General features: G+C 43.2%; 1 pseudogene; it reads left to right on the forward strand.

The window, feature by feature from the left end:
* The first annotated feature begins 15,812 nt into the window (after nucleotides 1-15,812).
* On the forward strand, nucleotides 15,813-15,930 carry LOC124724624 (annotated as a pseudogene).
* Nucleotides 15,931-20,403: the final 4,473 nt, after the last annotated feature.

Genomic DNA, 20,403 nt, shown 5'->3' on the forward strand with positions numbered 1-20,403 from the left:
TTTTTGAACTTCTTAGATGTTTGTCAATTTTGTCTGGTAAGAATCCCATACCGCGCAGCAGTGTTCCGGAAGAGGAAGGACAATCGTAATTTACGCAATCTCTTGTTGCATCTTCTAAGCGCTGTGCCAATAAAGCGCAATTTCTGCTTTGCTTTGCCGTCAATTTCTTCTATGTTATCGTTCCAAGTTAAGTTATCGTAGTTCTAATCCATAGGGATTTATTTGAATTGACGACCTTTAAATTTGTATGATTCATCCTGTAAACTAAATGTAATGGGATGCTCTGTAGTGCTCATGTAGAGGACTTTATACTTTTTATTGTTTAGGGTCAGTTGCCACTTTTCACAGCTTGCAGAAATGTTGTCAGCTTCTTTTTCATTTCTGCCGGTATCAGGGGGCCGCGTTTTGACGGGCGCACCTACTGACAGCTATTCTGCTTTATATATTTTTTTAAACAAGTCATTGTTTTAGTTGGTGACAGGACGCCGCCTTTTTACAACAAGCGCCATCGAAAAAAAAAACGCTTTTCGATTAGTTAGGGGAATAACGGAAATAAATTCAAACTACAGTTAAATGCTCTTCAAGTTACTACACCATGATCGCTTTCGAGGCTTCTAGCCCTTATCATCAGATGTACCTGATACATCAAATCGATTTGTTGTATGTTCTGAAGGATGTATTACTGACATCGATTGTCCTTCATTAACCAGGGACGCAGTGCTTAACTTACGAAACACCTCCAGAGACATGGAATAGTCAAATGAAGAGTCTGAGGTAATTTCTTATTTTGCCTAATTCATCATATGATTCCATTACCCGCAGCCCAGCAATTACGATAAGTTTACAATTTTTGAATATTCCTTGTTAGGTAATAGCTTAATCTCATCTATTTTCTTGGATAGGGAGGAGGGGTGATGGCACTATATCCGTACGTGATCTCAGTTTATTTTTCTATCCCGTACTCTTGTCATATATGACTTCTTCACATACTAACAGTTAGCAAAACACATGTAACTGGAATTGAAACCAATTTCATTTTTCAATATGAATGAAGATTTTTTTGAAGTATAAATAAGGTAACTTCATTTTATTACGTTGCCTCATATTTCGTTTCTCTCTTTCCCTTACAGCATCTAATGCAGCTTTTTCTCCGAAGAACTACCTGTTGTACGTCTCAATGAAGCGACCGACGTTGGACTGTCATCGTGTTTGTATTTCAGCAACCCTCATACTGTCTTCCCAGCATTTTGATGTCTTGATTAAGCGCTAACCTCCATTGTCACTGACGACACCCAATTTTTCAGTGAATTTGATTGCTCCAATCCTGAATGTTGAAGTTCATGAAACAGCCTAAACTCTTAAATATATCTTGCACGCTTACTACAACAGAACTGTAATTTTTTTTTTCAGTCTAGTAACTTGGTAGCAGTTTACTTGATTGACATTGAAGCCTGTCGCTCATTCACAATCATAGTTTGAGTCAAGAGTTGGCGATACTTGAAACATTCTTCATCTTTGGGAAAGGCTTTCACAAATTGTTTCATTACATCCAACTTATTTTGTAGAGGTGGTACAAGATTTTTTCGGATCCGTGACGTTCTTGCACAACAAGAAATTGAGACAAAGACCTTGTCATAGTAATTACCATATATACTAACTAGTGCAACCACTGCCACCGCAATTTCAATTTCATATTATTAGTAACTGGAACATTACATGAAATACAAAACATCGCAAAAATTGTATTTTTTTAACATATCGATAGTTAATTTAAAAAAATATAGTCTGTGGTGTGGCTTTTTTGTTATCGTGTTTTGATTGCGCACACTAAATAGTAAGTCACTTACATTGACACAGTTTTTCGTCGTCGGCTTGCGTAACTAAACACACATCCAAAACTCCTGCTTACTAACAAGAGGTATGGTTGTGAATACAGCAGCCTGTCATAAACTCAGAAACTGTATCATAAAAACTCGCACACACAGCAGAATAGATATGTACTTCCGGCCAATTTTCATTTTACATTTAAAAATGGTTCAAATGGCTCTGAGCACCATGGGACTTAACATCTGAGGTCATCAGTCCCCTAGAACTTAGAACTAATTAAACCTAACTAACCTAAGGACAGCACACACATCCATGCCCGAGGCAGGATTCGAACCAGCGTCCGTAGCGGTCGCGCGATTCCAGACTGTAGCGCCTAGAACCACTCGGTCACCCCGGCCGGCTTTTACATTTACTTCCATACTAAGTATCGTATTGCCCGTGTGAATCATGTTGGCGGGTAGCAATGACTGGAGTGAATTCCTCTAGCTGCGAAATGCCGGAGAGTGAGTTAATCAAAATGGCTCTGAGCACTATGGGACTTAACATCTGAGGTCATCAGTCCCCTAGAACTTAGAACTACTTAAACCTAACTAACCTAAGGACATCACACACATCCATGCCCGAGGCAGGATTCGAACCTGCGACTGTAGCGGTCACGCGGTTTTAGACTGACGCGCCTAGAACCGCTCGGCCACACCGGCCGGCAGGTGAGTTAATCGAGAGATCCCTAGAGAGTGGAATGCATGTCCATCAATGAGCAGCACAGCTGTTATTTGCGTGCCAATCAGAATGTTTACCCCGTTTTTTCGTTAGATAAATAGAATGGTGATTGTGTAAGTCAAGGCCATGATGAGAACTGGAGCGCTTGTGGCACTTGATTGCAATATAATAACTCAATTTTCTGCGAAGCTGTAAAAGAAAACTTTATCAGTAGGGAAAAACCAATCTAGGTGGTCAAAACAGCATTAGCTTATTTGACGCGGGATTGAAAAAACTTCACATACTTCATATTATAGAAATTAATACGCGAGGATTTTTTTTAAATAATCCCGATCATTTGGCCAAAGCGGATTGTAAACGTCGGTTCTTTTCAGCCAAATGTCAGCTGAGCCCGTATAATAGGGCAGAGTCAGAAAGAGGAGAGGGGAGCAGAGAGGGGAGGGGAGAGGGCAGAGGGGAGGGGGGAGGGGAGGGGGAAAGGAGGGGAGAGTGGAGGGGAGGGGTGAGGGGAGGGGGGAGGAGAGGGAAGGGGTGAGGGGAGGGGATGGGAAGGGGTGAGGGGAGGGGAGGGGAGGGGGGAGGGGAGGGAAGGGTGAGGGGAGGGGAGGGAGGGGAGAGGTGAGGGGAGGGGAGAGGTGAGGTGAGGGGAGGGGAGGGGGAGGGGAGGGGGGAGGGAAGTGGATTGGGGATGGGAGAGGGGAGGGGAGTGGGAGGGGAGGGGGAGGGGAGAGGGTAGGGGAGGGGAGAGGGGAGGGGGAGGGAAGGGGAGTGTAGGGGAGGGAAGGGGAGTGGAGGGGAGGGAAGGGGCGGGGAGGGAAGGGGAGGGGAGGGGAGGGAAGGGGAGGGAAGGGGCGGGAAGGGGAGGGAAGGGGAGGGGAGGGGCGGGGAGGGAAGGGGAGGGGCGGGGAGGGGAGGGGAGAGAAGGGGAGGGGTGGGCGCGACCGACAATATTTAGGTGGGGATTTACAGTTCAAGAGAAACTTCTCGAGAACTTTGGTTGGAATCGGGAGTTGAACGTATTTTTATTTTACTTTGTGGGCGTTAGGTCACAGCCAAAGATATGAGACACGTAAGATGTATTCGAAGTTGCGATTACGGACAATCATCAGCTGTGTAATGGAACGACAACAATTAAAATTTTTTCCAGAAAGGGACTCGAACTTGGATTTCCAGGTTACGTGAGCAGTCGCCTGAACCGTTTGGCTATCAGTGCACATACCGTCGTTCACGCGTCACAACCTGCACTTTTGCACTTGCTGTAATTTCCGTCCTGGGAGGGGGGCATTTTAATTGAAAGCCACTGCTTGGTATCGCAGATAAATACCATATTGCAGTGCATGTGTTGTTAAGAAGAACGATGGGAGCTGACGGAACTCTGCATCGTACTCCTTAACAACACAGGCGCTGCAATATCAAAAAATTGAGGACCTAGTGTCGGTAATGTGCATCTGGAAGTGGGTGTAACAGAGTTAAGTCAATTACTTCCTCAGCTTGTGTTCTATACGTAAGTATTTACGTGAGAGCTGGTTTGACAAATGCACCAGCGATATTGTATCGTTACAGCCAGTACCGTTTATCGTAAATACTGGTTGGTCTTTGCGTGGATTTCAAATCCATCACACTTTTTAATTGCGAGTAAACAGTCGGTGGATTTGGGGGGGGGGGGGGGAGGGAAAAAACAGCGAGGTCATCGGTCCCACCGGACTAGGGAAGGATGGGGAAGGAAGACGGCCGTCCCTTTCAAAGGAACCATACCGGTGTTTGCCTGAAGCGATTTAGGGAAATCAAGGAAAACCTAAATCAGAATGGCCGAACGCGGGTTTGAACCGTCGTCCTCCCGAACGTGAGTCCAGTGTGCTAACCACTGCACCACCTTGCTCGGTACCATCAGACGTATGTAAAAATACATAATAATGGAATCCATTTAATAATTACCAATAAAATTAGAAATAATGTACCAAAAATATGTACTATTTACTTCCAGATAACCTTATGATGGCAATTCAGGCGTAATATGCTTATCGTAAAATAAAAGCAATCAAACTTAGCAGCGTACTATAATTATAGATTATGACTGTACAGTGTCCTCAAGAGACATGTACTACACAACAGGCCCACAAGAACATAACTTGTTGAGTAACAGTACTGAAGAATGGGTCGCAGACGTGTACTGTACGCTGTCTCCTTCATGAATGAGAAACACTTTCTTGCAACTTGCCCAGTAAATCTAAACTGACAATATGCTTTCACTACATCGACATTACGTGCTCGTTCCATTTGACGTCACTTTGAAACGTCACACCTAGATATTTAATCGACGTGATTACTGCTCTGTAATATGGCAGCATATTATCTTCGACAAAATGTGGTAACTCGAAGCGAAGCCTTTCGATAAAATGCTCTGAATGTACGATAAAACATTTACGCTCCTCGATAAGCTGCTCCAGCACCATAACCCACAGAAATTATTAAATAACTGCAGACTTCTGCAAAACGACAGCAGAGACGTCAATATCAATTCAGCTACAGCAGCCCACCCCTTGCTGACCGCCTGTTGAAAACACGCCTTGTATTAGTCTAAATTGGATATGAACCACACGTAGATGGACATCTGTCACAGCAGTCGACATTGATCGGCCTTTCTGGATGGGTACGCATACAACGAATATGAATTGCCCTTTTAATTGGGACAGAATTAATGATTGAAGGTATCGTTGGTTTCGCTCTGTAAATCCGAATGTACTTAAATTCAAGTTAATCCACGAGTATAAAAACTACCCAGTGCAGCTCATGCCGAACCATTTTCAGTGTGTACAGACTCCAATACTCGGCTGGCAGACGCAGACACACGACGGGAAAAGTGACCAACCTAACCTAACCTTTGATATTAATAGCCCCAGCTGTCACTAATGGCTGAAATAATGTTATGTTTTGTTAACATGCAAATGCAATGCGTTTCGAACAACTTACGCTCATCACCAGCAGTATGATATAGAGGAAAAAGAAATTCATTTTAACCCTCTTCCAAAAGCAATGAACTGCTATAAACAGTCTGGAACGAAATTCTACATTGTGTGGTCATATTGTCCGTAGTTGTGCACAATTCCTGGTGTATTTTCGTTCCGTCATTATAACTACAAGAAATAGTGTTTTGCTTTCAGTGACAATTCATGATGCTTTACCTCAATAAGGCGAAACGCGTCTGGTGAAGAAAAAAAAAAAAACGCTCTATTCCTTGTACTTGCAATGAGGGAACGAAAGTACTCCAGGAGCCTGCAACTACATTAAACCCTTATTTACTACAGTACGAAGGAAAGTCAAGAAGTATCTCCACTTTCGTTGTAATTGTATTTCGGTTAGCAGTAAGGTTTAGTGTGCCAGCCTGCCGCTAGATGGCCCCGTTCTCCTTGCTTGTGGCAGGTTTCAGTGTTGAAGCATCAGTTTGGTTTACGCTTTTGCGAAATAACCACGGCTGAGCCACGCTCTGTTTGCATCAATGAAAACAGCGCTTCATAATCCTTAATTTTTTCTTGTTTTTCTCTTTTGCGTTCTGACTGTGTTGCAGGAACTGAAATTCATCGAAGACGTTCAGCACAATACAGCGGCACTATTTTACCATGGTAAAGTGTTTACCAGTGGAATGAACCATTAAAAACCGGCCGACCAAGCGTAGAGGATGAGGAAACGACAGGACGTCCCGTCCTATTCATTACCGATGGCACCGATGACCAAGTCCGTGACCTGATCTTTAATAACCGTCGATTAACTCTTGATGAAATGGGAAACCAAATGAATATTGGTTGGTTGGTTGTTTGGGGAAGGAGACCAGACAGCGTGGTCATCGGTCTCATCGGATTAGGGAAGGATGGGAAGGAAGTCGGCCGTGCCCTTTCAGAGGAACCATCACGGCATTTGCCTGGAGCGATTTAGGGAAATCACGGAAAACCTAAATCAGGATTGCCGGACGCGGGGTTGAACCGTCGTCCTCCCGAATGCGAGTCCAGTGTCTAACCACTGCGCCACCTCGCTCGGTCAAATGAATATTCTTCATGGTTTCGCATATCTACATATGCATCTATACTCCGAAACTTTTTGTACCTCAGTCACTCCCCCTCTTTCAGATTCCAGTCGCGAATGGTCTGCGAGAGAAACGATTGCTGGAAAGCATCCGTGAGAGACCGAATCTCCCTAATTTTTACGTTCTTTTCGTGAGATATTTTCAGGAGAAAGCAATATATTGCTTGACTCTTCTAGAAACGTAAATTCTGCGGAATTCTAACAGTAAGCCACACTGTGAAGCAGAATGCCTTTCTCTATTGTTATGAGACTGAAGTTGACTTAGCATCTCCTTCACGCTTTCGCGGATACTAAATGAACCAATAATGAAACACGCTGCACCTCTTTGTATCTGCTCCATTCCGTCTGTCAGTCCTCCCTCCAATAAAATTATCTGGTACTGATTCCAGACTGAAGTACAAGATTAAAGTATTAGTCAAACGAGGGATTATTTCTAGCCATCGCCTTCGCGAGCTGACCACACTTCTGGATGATTTCTCCAATGAATCATAGTCTGCAATCTGACTTCCTGCTATTACTTTTATGTGGACGTTCCAGTTTAATAGACCTATACGCATGTCGCTAGATATTCAATGCATGAGGCTACTTCCAATGATTGTTCGGCGAATACAATAAAAGGTATGTCTGGTAATATAAGCGCAATATGTTACATCTGTTTATGTTGAAGGTCAACAGACAATCCCTGCACCAACCACTGATCTTCTGCAGGTCTTCCTGCATTTCACTAAGATTTTCTTAGCGATGCGACTTCTCTATATACAACAGCAACATCCGCGAAAAGCCTCGTGCAACTTCCGACGTTACCCATGACTTCATCTATACGCAACGTGAAAAGGAAAAGTCCTATAACATTCACCTGAGGTAGGCTCGAAATTACACTACTGACCATTAAAACTGCTACACCAAGAAGAAATGCAGATGATAAATGGGTATTCATTGGGCAAATATATTATACTAGAACTGACATGTGATTAGATTTTCATGCAATTTGGGTGCATAGATACTGAGAAATCAGTACCCAGAATAACCATCTCTGGCCGTAATAACGGCCTTGATACGTCTGGGCATTGAGTCGAACAGAGCTTGGATGGCGTGTACAGGTACAGCTGCTCATCAAGAGTAGTGACTGGCGTATTGTGACGAGACAGATGCTCGGTCACCATTCACCAGACGATTTCAGTTGATGAGAGATCTGGAGAATGTGCTGGCCAGGGCAGTAGTCGAACATTTTCTGTATCCAGAAAGGCCAGTACAGGACCTGCAATATGCGGTCGTGCATTATCCTGCTGAAATGTAGGGTTTCGCAGGGATCGAATGAAGGGTAGGGCCACGGGTCGTAACACATCTGAAATGTAACGTCCACTGTTCAAAGCGCCGTCAATGCGAACAAGAGGTGACCGAGACGTGTAACCAATGGCACCCCATACCATCACGCTGGGTGTTACGCCAGTATGGCGATGACGAATACACGCTTCCAATGTGCGTTCACCACGATGTCGTCAAACACGGATGCGACCATCACGATGCTGTAAACAGAACCTGGATTCATCCGAAAAAATGACGTATTGCCATTCGTGCACCCGGGTTCGTCGTTGAGTACACCATTGCAGGCGCTCCTGTCTGTGATACAGCGTCAAGGCTGACCGCAGCCATGGACTCCGAGCTGATAGTCCATGCTGCTGCAAACGTCGTCGAACTGTTCGTGCAGATGGTTGTTGTCTTGCAAACGTCCCCCTCTGTTGACTCAGGGATCGAGACGTGGCTGCACGATCCGTGCAGATAAGATGCCTGCCATCTCGACTGCTAGCGATACGAGGCCGTTGGGATCCACGGCGTTCCGTATTACCCTCCTGAACCCACCGATTCCATATTCTGCTAACAGCCATTGGATCTCGACCAACGCGAGCAGCAATGTTGCGATACGATAAACAGCAATCGCGATAGGCTACAATCCGACCTTTCTGAAAGTCGGATACGTGATGGTATGCATTTCTCCTCCTTACACTAGGCATCACATCAACGTTTCACCAGGCAACCCGGTCAACTGCGGTTAGAAACTTTCCTCACCGGCGCCAACCTTGTGTGAATGCTCTGAAAAGCTAATCATTTGCATATCACAGCATCTTCTTCCTGTCGGTTAAATTTCGCGTCTGTAGCACGTCATCTTCTTGGTGTAGCAATTTTAATGGCCAGTAGTGTACTTTTAAGTCTGAAGATTTCTCTCTGTTGAGGATGACATGCTGTGTTCTGCTTCCTTAGAACTCTTCAATCCAGTCACACGCTCTTATTTTGCCCATTACACAGCGTTGCTGAACCATCAACCTACTACTTTCTGAGTCTCAGGTTCTGTCACGACGGGGACCAGCTTAATTTTCAGATATTGTGTGCAACGTAGGTCCCAAAACAACTCAATGAAGAACACAAGCGAAATCTTGTAAGAATCTGTCAGCCGCTACTGAACCGTCATGTTAAAAAAGGAGAAATGTTTTTGAAATGAATACTCACTAGAGATGGAACATGAGTTGATCACTAGAACCGCAGGTAAACTTCGGAGCATGGAATAGGAACAATGCGGGTCTCCAGCTAAAAGGAAGTTCAAGTATCAACTCTCTATAGGAAATGTTAATGGCAGCTTTTTTTTTTTTAACGCACAACGGCCAATGGCCAACATTATGTGAAAAAAGAGGGGTAGGAATATTTCTGCATGCCCAATATCAATGACGACTGGAAACCTCTTTTTAACGCCGTCAATACGCAATGCTTTTTTAACCAATAGGGATTTGTGATCTATTCAGTAATGGAAGAGCTACTGCGGTACGGTATGATTTGTTTTTTATTCAGTTTGTTGCCATAATGGCTAGGCAACACGTACCATATATTCTTTAGATAGAAATTAGGAAGCATTCTTACTTTTACATTTTGTCCTGCTCACTGGCAACATGCAAGAATACCCTTTTTATGGAAGTGTCATCAATATCACTGACGCATGAGATGAGTAACAGCAAATCGGGTCTTCCACGTAATTGTCCGGATAAGATTTCTGATAAGCATTCGTCTGTGCATTTAATATTATTAACTTCATTTCTCGAGATACTGAAGCAACATTTTTAAATGAAGAGACTATTTTTTAACGAAAATTGAAACCTCTTGAGATTAATACAACACAGAGATCAAGTTTGTTATTTTTTGTCGTAAAACTCAGTGTTAAATTTCTGTTAACGTGGCGGCCAAGGCGACAGTCACGATTGTTGTCATGTAACGATTCCACAGCAACTGAAGCAAATCTGCTGTATGTCTATAATCCTATCCCTCATATTTCGAAAGCAAAAAGTTTCACTGCAAACATTAACATGCGCTGTACTTACTGATTAGATGACGTTGCCCGGGTACGTATTCACCCCGCGCTTACATAGAAAAAAGAATTAACTCATTCTACAGTTTAAAAACAAACTTACGGGGTTAAATATGGATTCCACACCGATGTTCGTTGTATCCTATTATTTTTTTACGTCAGTCCCTTTCCATCCATCGGAATTGCCGCCAATCAGCCAAGCGGCAATAAACACCGCGGAATGGCCGCTAATGTTAATTCTTCTCGATTATTTTTATATGTCATGCTAATTACATCAGCATCCAATCCCTAAAGATACAAAGGGCTTCTTACACAACCTGTTTCTTTTTCGAGATATTAAGTCAAATGAAGAATGGAAAAGAATATTGAGAATAGTTAAATGACGATCACTTTGGCTTCAGGAAACGTAAAGACATCACACAGGCAGTTCTCACATTATGCTTGACAAGGCTTTAGAAAAACCAAGAGACGTCGACTGGACTTGTCGACCTAGAAAAAGCAATTGCAGTGGGCGCTAGTGGTGTCAACTATACTGCCACATCGTGGCGTTCCTACCTTACCGACGCTTTCTGCAGCAGAGCACTCGATGGTCGCTCACCTGCAAAAAAAGAAGCATGTAAGCGTTAAATCATTGTCACTAACAATAATATGGTTCTTATAGTCACCCGAACACAATTTATTTTATTTAAATATTTATCAGGTTTTTGTGGGACAATGCGAGCCAAAGGTGGTCATTGGAGAAATCAGCACATATCTTCCAGAATACCGATTAGAACATATATTCATAAAAGAATTAATATAACATGAAAAAATTGTGGGAGGGAATGAAACATATATAATTAAAACAGGCGAAGTTTTATATTTTAGCCGGCCGGTGTGGCCGAGCGGTTCTAGGCGCTATAGTCTGGAACCGCGGCCCGACCTCTACAGTCACAGGTTCGAATCCTGCCTCGGGCATGGATGTGTGTGATGTCCTCAGGTTAGTTAGGTTTAAGTTGTTCTAAGTTCTAGCGGACTGATGACCTCAGATGTTAAGTCCCATAGTGCTCAGAGCCATTTGAACCATTTTTTTATATTATCCCGCTACGATCAAGCCAGAGCAGCCTCGTCAACAGATGGAAGAAAGTGCCCTAAACTGAACACTTCAACGCCCCTGCCCCAAAAGCGGACCTATGGTCTCCTGGCTACGTATTCCTCTGAAAGCTAGTGGCACCAAGTGTGAACAGTAGTTTAGGATTCTACTGCTACGTAGCGGAGCGCACACATCGCCCGCTTCATTTGTAGTTTCTCTGTTCGCTGTTACATATTTTGACAATGGAAAAATGTTTCACGTTGTGTTTCATTCAGCCTAGGAGTGTTCGTGTACAGTAAGGTTAAAGGTTTGGAGGGAAATAGACTGTCCGATAATTCGTATTGCAGTAATTGCACTCCAAACTCTTGAATGCACACCATGCACAGTCTCTTGATGTGACTGGGGCCAGCGGGTTCACGGGTTCCGACAAATACAGCAAGTCTTAAGTGTTACATGGTGCAATTAATTTTTCAGCATTCTATCGAAGGCTCCTCTTGACTAGTCTGGTTTTTCTCGTCTGTAACCGATGCGCCACGTAGTGTACTGTCCGGGCAACGGCCTGGAGCATCGTGCGGTGATGGGAGCCGACCTACAAGGAGAATGAAACCCAGAAAATGGCGGAGAAAGCGCTTGCGTCGTACGAGGAAGGCCCTACGTTTTCCCTGGAAGAGTAACAGTACTACCCACACAGGAGCGCATGTCAATTGGACCGGCTGTAGCGTTTCTGCAGTTCAATGTGCAGTGCGGACGTGACACAAAGCGAGCATGACTGCTGTCGACAAGTAGGCGGGCCTTGACACTCGAGGAGCACACGTAATGGTCTGTGAGCTTCGAGGACGGCGGGTCCCCCAGCTGGCGAGGCGCGGGGGTACCAATTGCGCGACGGCTGGCCGATCGACCCCGCCCATTGTCTGCCCATTGGGACTAATAACTGCCCATCTGAATGTGACCGGCAGGGCAGGCGCACGACTTGACAAAACAGAGCCGCCGGCCTGTCTGGCTGGCTAGACGTGCGTAGTCGCGTCACTGTTCTCCCCCACCGCCTGCCGCCTCTTCTGTCTGCGCAGCCGGCTGCAGCTGCAGCTGCGTAGGCACTGCGTACTAGTGACGGCGGTTGTCGCTCAAACAACAGGCATTCGGTTATGCGTTTCTTTTTTCATCTCCATTTTAACGTGATTATTAAAACCGCTCAAAATAACCGCTTTCTGAAATAACCGATATTCAGTTTTTTGTTGCTATTATTTCCAGCAACCAAAGTACATTGGATTGGGTTGGATTGTTTGGGGGGAGGAGACCAGACAGCGAGGTCATCGGTCTAATCGGATTAGGGAATGACGGGGAAGGAAGTCGGCCGTGCCCTTTCAAAGGAACCATCTCGGCATTTGACTGGAGCGATTTAGGGAAATCACGGAAAACCTAAATCAGGGTGGCCGAACGCGGGATTGAACCGTCGTCCTCCCGAATGCGAGTCCAGTGTCAGTGTGCTAGCCACTGCGCCATCTCGCTCGGTCACTAAATTACACATCGAACAAGTATCGAAAAATTATAAGAAATCCTCAGACTTCTGCATTATGTGTTTCAAGACACACAGAATCAAACTATCAGATAAAATAGACAAATGATAAGAAACAGTCCATCCAAAAGAAAAAGTAGAGAGAGAGGGGGAGAGAGAGAGAGAGAGAGAGAGAGAGAGAGAGAGAGAGAGAGAGAGAGAGAACATATGCAGTAGTCTCCTATTGATACCAATTTTTTAAAACTCTGCACAGAAAACATGTTGTAGTCGAGCATTACTCCACTATTTGGGCATTACGTGTAGTCAGTGTTAAAGAGGGAAAACTGAAGGTGAAAAATTCTATTTTTCGTATTAAGTTGTCCGTTTTCAAGGGCTACAAAAGCGGGTAAAGCCTATGTACGCACAGACAGCAGATTAGCTACTTTCCATTTCTACCGTTATCATTTCTACTTAATATTTCATGACAATAGTTAATAAACTGGATGCTTCGGTTCAGGCTCTTCCTGTAACGCTGAATGAGGCAACCTGGAACTATCTGCTAAGCGAAAGCTTTGGAAACGGTTGCCTAGCTAAAACTTAAGGCAGTCGTATCCAGCTACTCTTAATAACACTTCCAGCCCTATGAATTTACCCTAAATAAAATCAACAAAAAGGGAAGCATAGGTGGTGTAACTTGAAATGGCTCAATACCTCAGTCGAATTCTACACGAAGAATTCCACGTGCAGCTACAAAAACACAGTTTGTATCAACTTCAAGAGTCCATCGAAAAGAAAGTAAAAGCGCTATCGTCAAGGCTTCACGTTACGATCTGGGACACCTATTTTAGTCGACAAAATAATGGAAACACGTGACTTGTAATTTTTCAGCGCATCTTTCACAGGTTAAATTACCACTTTAAAAATTTTTGTGTATTCTAAAGTCATTTTCCCCAATTTCTACGCGTAAAATTATTGTCCTATAATTACGCGTTTCAGTTGCTACGATTTCATATTAAAAACTCCACAGTATAAAGTCCGCAACTTTTAAGTTCTGCTTCAAAATTGATGTTAACGGTTAATGAAAAGACAATTTTAAAATAGTCAAATAATAAATTCCTTTATCTCGCTATTTCAGGTTGCCACATAGTAGTATCTTATAATACACCTTTTTTCACTATTTTTCTTGTTTTCCCTCAAGCAGCTACACGTCAAAAGCACAATTACCAATACATTTTTGTTAAGCTCAGTTACCAAATTTGTATTGTTAACTTTGCTGCAAGAAGAGACGAATATTTTCGATGATAGACAATTCATTTGACGTTTTCGATTGGTATGTGCCTCAGCCTCATTGCGTGGGAACCGTTCGAAGGCCCGTGAACGATGCAGTTTGTACGCAGATATTAACAAGGAGAGATCCAAGTGGTGGGATCAACTTTTAGAAACAATCTATACGGTAATGTTGGTTAAGATCCCAGCGACTCACACCAAGCAGCCATTCACCATGGTGGGCCCTAGTTTGCAAATAATGGACGAAAAAAAGTTTCGGGATTTCGCGTGATCCTCTACAAGTTTAATAATAGTAGCAATTCCCGCATCAGTTGCATAGTGGATTGGTAAAGATCACATGTAAAAGGTTCTGGCTTCTAACGCTGTAAGGTGCTTCGGAAATTTTTTATTCTTAAATCTCTATAGAAATGACTTCGATAATTTTTTATTCAGTTAATTGGTTTAAACTTAATTTTTTATATTCCTATGTCAATTCGTGTTAGTCACCGTATGAAATCCATAAACTGCTCTCATTTTTCTTCCTATCAGTCTTTTCCACTTGGAATCCTGGTTCATGTGATTTTGATTATTGTTACGTATAAACCTTTGATTTAATTTGTTCCATTTTATGATCTTAGATTTTCGTCCACGTTGTTGCTTTGATTGTTTCTATTTTTCATTTTGCTTTAATTTTGTTTTACTTACAACCCCTCCTTTAGTTTAGTTCACCATCTCCATTAATTTGTCTGTAGTGCAATAAGAATGTTTATGTTAAGATTGCAGTTCAAAAAGATGTACATCTTGTAATGAAAAATACATTCTTAACATCACCCCACAGTCAGTAAGCACAGTCAGTAAGCACAGTCAGTAAGCACAGTCAGTAAGCACAGTCAGTAAGCACAGTCAGTAAGCACAGTCAGTAAGCACAGTCAGTAAGCACAGTCAGTAAGCACAGTCAGTAAGCACAGTCAGTAAGCACAGTCAGTAAGCACAGTCAGTAAGCACAGTCACTAAGCACAGTCACTAAGCACAGTCACTAAGCACAGTCACTAAGCACAGTCACTAAGCACAGTCACTAAGCACAGTCACTAAGCACAGTCACTAAGCACAGTCACTAAGCACAGTCAGTAAGCACAGTCACTAAGCACAGTCAGTAAGCAACCAACAGATCGGCGTTTTCATATGTTTAAACATTTTGATAGGGGAATAAAGAAATTTAAATTCACATGCACAAAAATTCCAAGGGGAAAAAGAACGACAGAAGAAAAAATATGAGCAACTGAAGACGTTAATATGTCGATTAAGAAGACGTGACAAAGGAATACAAATAAAAAAATGCCACGTAAACTGATTAATCGAATAAAAATAGTTATTGAAGTCATTTCGATACAGATTTCAAAATAAAAAATTTCAAGTTGTTGACGAGATTCGAACAGACAACCTCTGACAGTACCTTAACCACTACGCTATGCAATCATTCCATAAGTAGCGTTATTTTAAAAGTTATACACATGCAAAATACCGATTTTTTTGTCGATTATTCGCAAACGAGGGCTCACCGGGTGAATGGCTGCAAGGTGTGATTCCTTGGACTGTAAACTACATCACCGTAAATATGGTTTCAAACAGTCGATCCCCCCCGTCGGGGAAATCTCCTTGTAACTTTCATCGTCAAGCATTCGCTGCGCGTAATACAGGAGTGCTGTGCGTTGCGTCTACATTGCGGCTTTACAGGCGCACCTGCATAACACTAGTGTCTTAGCCAATGCTGACTTTCGTCAAGGGAGACGATTCAAGCAATAACACCGAAATCTGTTAATATATTGACGATAAGGTAGACTGCTTACACTAGTACTAGTATGTTACACACTGCTGTGTTATTTTACTAGCGGTCGGTTTTAAAAGGAGTAATAATTGTACATTAGTCGCATCTTAGTAGTTTTGCCTATTGTGCACGAATGAAGGAGCGCCAAAAAAATTTTTTTAACTTAACTGAAAGTAACATGGCCAACGGCCTTGCCGCAGTGGTAACACCGGTTCCCGTCAGAACACCGAAGTTACGCGCTGTCGGGCTGGGCTAGCACTTGGATGGGTGACCATCCGGTCTGCCGAGCGCTGTTGGCACTTGGGGTGCACTCAGCATTTGTGAGGCAAACTGAGGAGCTACTTATTGAGACGTAGCAGCTCCGGTCTCTTAAATTGACGCACGGCCGGGAGAGCGGTGTGCTGTCCACAAGGCCCTCGATATCCGCATCCAGTGACGCCCGTGGGTGAGGATGACACGGCGGCCGGTCGGTACCGTTGGGCCTTCATGGCCTGTTCGAGAAGAAGTTTTTTTTTTTGTTTTTTAGAAAGTAACATGCGTTACAGATTTTAGTGTATTCTAAGCGGTTGATTGTAATGACCCTTTCGGTGGTTATTGCTCAGGTATTATTCGCAAGCTGTGCTGTTATAATGAAAAATTATATATTCAGTCAGTCTGTTTACATTGAGTTTTTTAACGTTGGCGTGATATATACGGATATTTTTCAGTGTTTTGCAACGTATTACAAAGCAACAAAAAAGTAATAACTTTTTATCAGATCTGCGTGTAGTTCTGCGAGACAACTAATGTAAAAACAGGGAAATTTCCTTTCTTTTGTATTTATACATATATCAGGTGTTTCGGTAGAGAATACAACCTTTGTCTTTCCTGATAGAGCGGTCACTGTGCAACGTATTGAGCACAGTTGCTCACAGTCTTGTTTTGTTTGTATATGGGACGAACATGCCATCGACATAGGGTTTAGGCGTGCGTTTGTGTATTACTTATAAAAAGTATTATTATTATTATTATTATTATTATTATTATTATTATTATTATTATTATGGAAACATCAGAGACATTTTTACTCTCCGTTGATGAGCTACACTCTTCCTAAAAGTGCAACGAAAACTCTCGATGGTAGTAACCAGTGGGACAGGTCGGATGTCAATGTAACTTTGTACACAAAGACGTCATCGACGGAATGTAAATGATCACAGTTGCAATTCTCTCTGACAGGCTAAATCCCCACCACAGTGTATTAGTGTTGTTCAGGCATTGGTACGAGGCCTGGTACGGTGTGTAAGAGGACTGACGAGCGGCAGATGTTACGCGGTGAGTCTGAAGGACGCAGAGATGCAGCATACTCGTGTGACGTTATCAGCACCTGGCAATGGTCTGAAAGGAGCCTCATAGTGGGTCTGCATTTGGCCAGCTGGTCGAATCGTGCAATATCCTGATTTATGAGTCATTTGGCTGTAACAGTGGCCCGATGTTCGACTGCATGTGAATTTGAGTGCAGGAATAATGGTCGTCGAGATTCCGCCCGCCAACATGTGACGACCACAAGGGAGGATCGATGTATTGGGCACCAAGCACGTTGTAAGCCTTTCACATGTGCGCCTGTCAACCGAGGACAAGTAACGGACACCCTGCAACAAGCCCCGCGGTCTAAGACGCCTTGCCACGGATCGCGCGGCTCCTCCCGTCGGAGGTTCGAGTCGTCCCTCGGGCGTGTGTGTGTGTGTGTGTGTGTGTGTGTGTGTGTGTGTGTGTGTGTGTGTGTGATTGATGATTTGTGTGTGATTGATGATTTGTATGTTATCTCATACTTAAATTTAATGTTTAAATTTTGAATAGAGGAATCTTATTATGTTTAAACACAGCTACCTGAATACTTCCTGAATCTAAGATTGTTTATGCAAGAATTTACCAATACCATTATATCTTAATATTCATTATGCTCTTATGTTTCATGTGAAATTTTAACATCATTTATAATCTCATATAGAGAAATCTAGTTCAGTTTAATTTTGGAGCACATGTATAGCCTTGCACTCTAAAATTGCATCAGGGAGAACTTGGTTCTTGGTAAATACCATATAGTTTAGAATTCTTTTTCTTTGTTTTCTTTTGTGTATATATTTCTATTTTGTTATTTTTAATTATATTAGTTTTATTAATTATTTTGCATATAAACATCACTCACTGTATCAAAGAGTGTACCAACACACAGAGTAACAGCCAGGGCAGAAACATTAGAAAAAGGTCCGCCTCCACGTGGCAGGGACGGTAACGGAATGGGGGTTTGTCAAGCTAATCTAACTTGCAAGCAGCCATTACGGCTAAGAGACCTAATGCTGCCTGGCTTGTCACTTGTCTTAAGTAGCACACGGCCCAACTTAGTAACCCAGGTGGTGGGCTAGTCTGTAGTGTTTAAATGAAAAAATGAAATAAATGGTACATCGGTACGTCACGGACATCTTGCATCTTCATGTGTTACCTCTCATGCGACAGTACCGTGGTGTCATTTAGCAACGGGACATAGCTCGCCCACGTATGACATGTGTCTATGTGAAACGTCTGCTTGATTTTGAGGCACACCCGTGGCCAGCAAGATGACCAGATCTGTCGCCGATAATTGCTGTCGCGTCTTCGTATGAATCAATTGTATAATGATTGGAATTCGCGATATCCAGTGATTTATGGCGCTATACGAAAGTTCGTTTATTTTAGTAGGAACGTATGGGGTCTGAAGATGGCATAATGAAATGCCGAAACTGGTTACTTTCAGAATAAAGTAAAAAAATATCTCAAAGTATACGGCTGTCGGTAAATTTTATTGACATTAACAGTTACAACTACTGTCTATCAGCTTTTCTGCCTCAGTAGAGCATACAACTGCTTTATGAGCATTTTCCCAACCGAATCAATGGATACATTCACGACACAGGGGTGCGACGTCATACGGATGGGTGGGTCCACACCACCAAGTTGTTTGTAAATTTGTCTCGATTTTGTAATATCTGGAGTAAAAACACATCCTCTCAACCCATGAAGTTTCATTTCGTTTCTTCCTCTCATTAAGGGTGAATCACCTTTTTGTCACGCAGAGTATACTGTCGCTGCAAGCACAAAACTAAAATTCTGCATCCACATCGACAGATAAACAATACTCATGGCGATACATTTAAAGCACGTTCCATCTACTTGTCACAGAGCCAGCACCCAGTGTTACGCTAGAAATGGATACGTAACTTCCGGAAAACCATCTGAAGATGAACCTCAAAGGTTCAAAAACCGGTTCACGGAATAATAAATAACCATTCAAAAAAGTGACAGGTTGCAGCTTTATGTACGAGGGTTGTCCAGAAAATAATGCACCGCCTGTTTTTTCTCAGCCGAAAATAAAGCTACGAAACGTTACGTATGTGTTATTTGAAGTCCCCTGAGTGAGCGCGTCAAGTTCCCGTCACTTCCGACAGATAGGGTAACTGCAGGACAGTTTCAAAATGGCGTCGGTAGGTGACTTACGTTAAAAATCAACGTGGCTCATTGAATTTCTCGCTGCAGAGAAAGAAACTGCGAGGAATATTAACAAACGCTTGAGCAAAATCTATCGAGCACTGCTGTCTACATAGTACGGTTAATCGCTAGGCACAGAGGGTGAGGTCATCAGAAGGCGGTTCGGCGCAAGTCCACGATTTGCAGCGGTCGGGGAGACCATCCATGGCGTCATACCTAACGTGTTACAGCGAGCTGATGATGTCACTCGCCATAACATGATGACATTCGTGGAAGACATTTTGAGGACGATGAGGAGGTGATTAATACGATAAAGGACTGGCTCCGCCACCATGACAAGGATTGCTACTGACAAGGCATACATGCCCTTCTTTCGCGATGGAGAAAGGCCACACAACGGGATGGAGATTACATGGAAAAACAGGATGTGTAGATGAAACACCATCCTTTCGTGAGTGTAATTCTCATTATGTTCAATATAGAATCGTTGAAGAAAAAAATTTTGGTGCATTATTCTCTGGGCAACCCTTGTATTTACAGTGTGTAAGTATCTCTGGCGAAAAACAAACAGGAAAAAAACCTCGTCTGGTTAGACAAGTAGCTCGATTATTGAGAGAAACCAAAAGCGAGTGTTGAACGGAGGAATGGCCTCATGGCCGTCAGCGCAAGAACAGAGATTTACTACTTCTAAAGAACAAGGCTGAGAGCCACGTGCGTGGCGAAGAAAATAAGAGTCAACTAGAACAATGAGCCATGCATAATGCACTACGTACACGCAAGAGGTCAATGCGTAATGCAAGTCTACCCAGAAGTCGTTGCCCCCCCCCCCCTCCTCTCTCTCTCTCTCTCTCTCTCTCTCTCTCTCTCTCTCTCTCTCTCTCACACACACACACACACACACACACACACACACGAGTAAACGAACACTTAGTGATCCCGCATTCAGACGTAGATGGCTTCCGTGACTGACTACCAGAGCGTCAGTTTATGACCTGATCTATTAAGATGATGACAATAGTTTCTTAAAAGCGCGTCGCCTTTATGGCTGCAAAGAGGTACTTCCAATATTACAGCGCCCCCTCGAGAGCATTAAAACTCGCCACGCACAATGAAACGATGAATTATGAGTCCATCAAGAGTGTCTGTCCTTTACTCGTATTCCAGGACCGGTAGCGTACGCAAATCAGACGCCACCACATTTAAGTACACGTAATAGAGAAAACGAATCGAAGGACACTGGCTAGGAAGTTCCAAACAGAACGACGTAC

The sequence above is a fragment of the Schistocerca piceifrons genome, chromosome 1 (genome assembly GCF_021461385.2).
Source record: "Schistocerca piceifrons isolate TAMUIC-IGC-003096 chromosome 1, iqSchPice1.1, whole genome shotgun sequence".
Lineage (NCBI taxonomy): Eukaryota > Metazoa > Arthropoda > Insecta > Orthoptera > Acrididae > Schistocerca > Schistocerca piceifrons.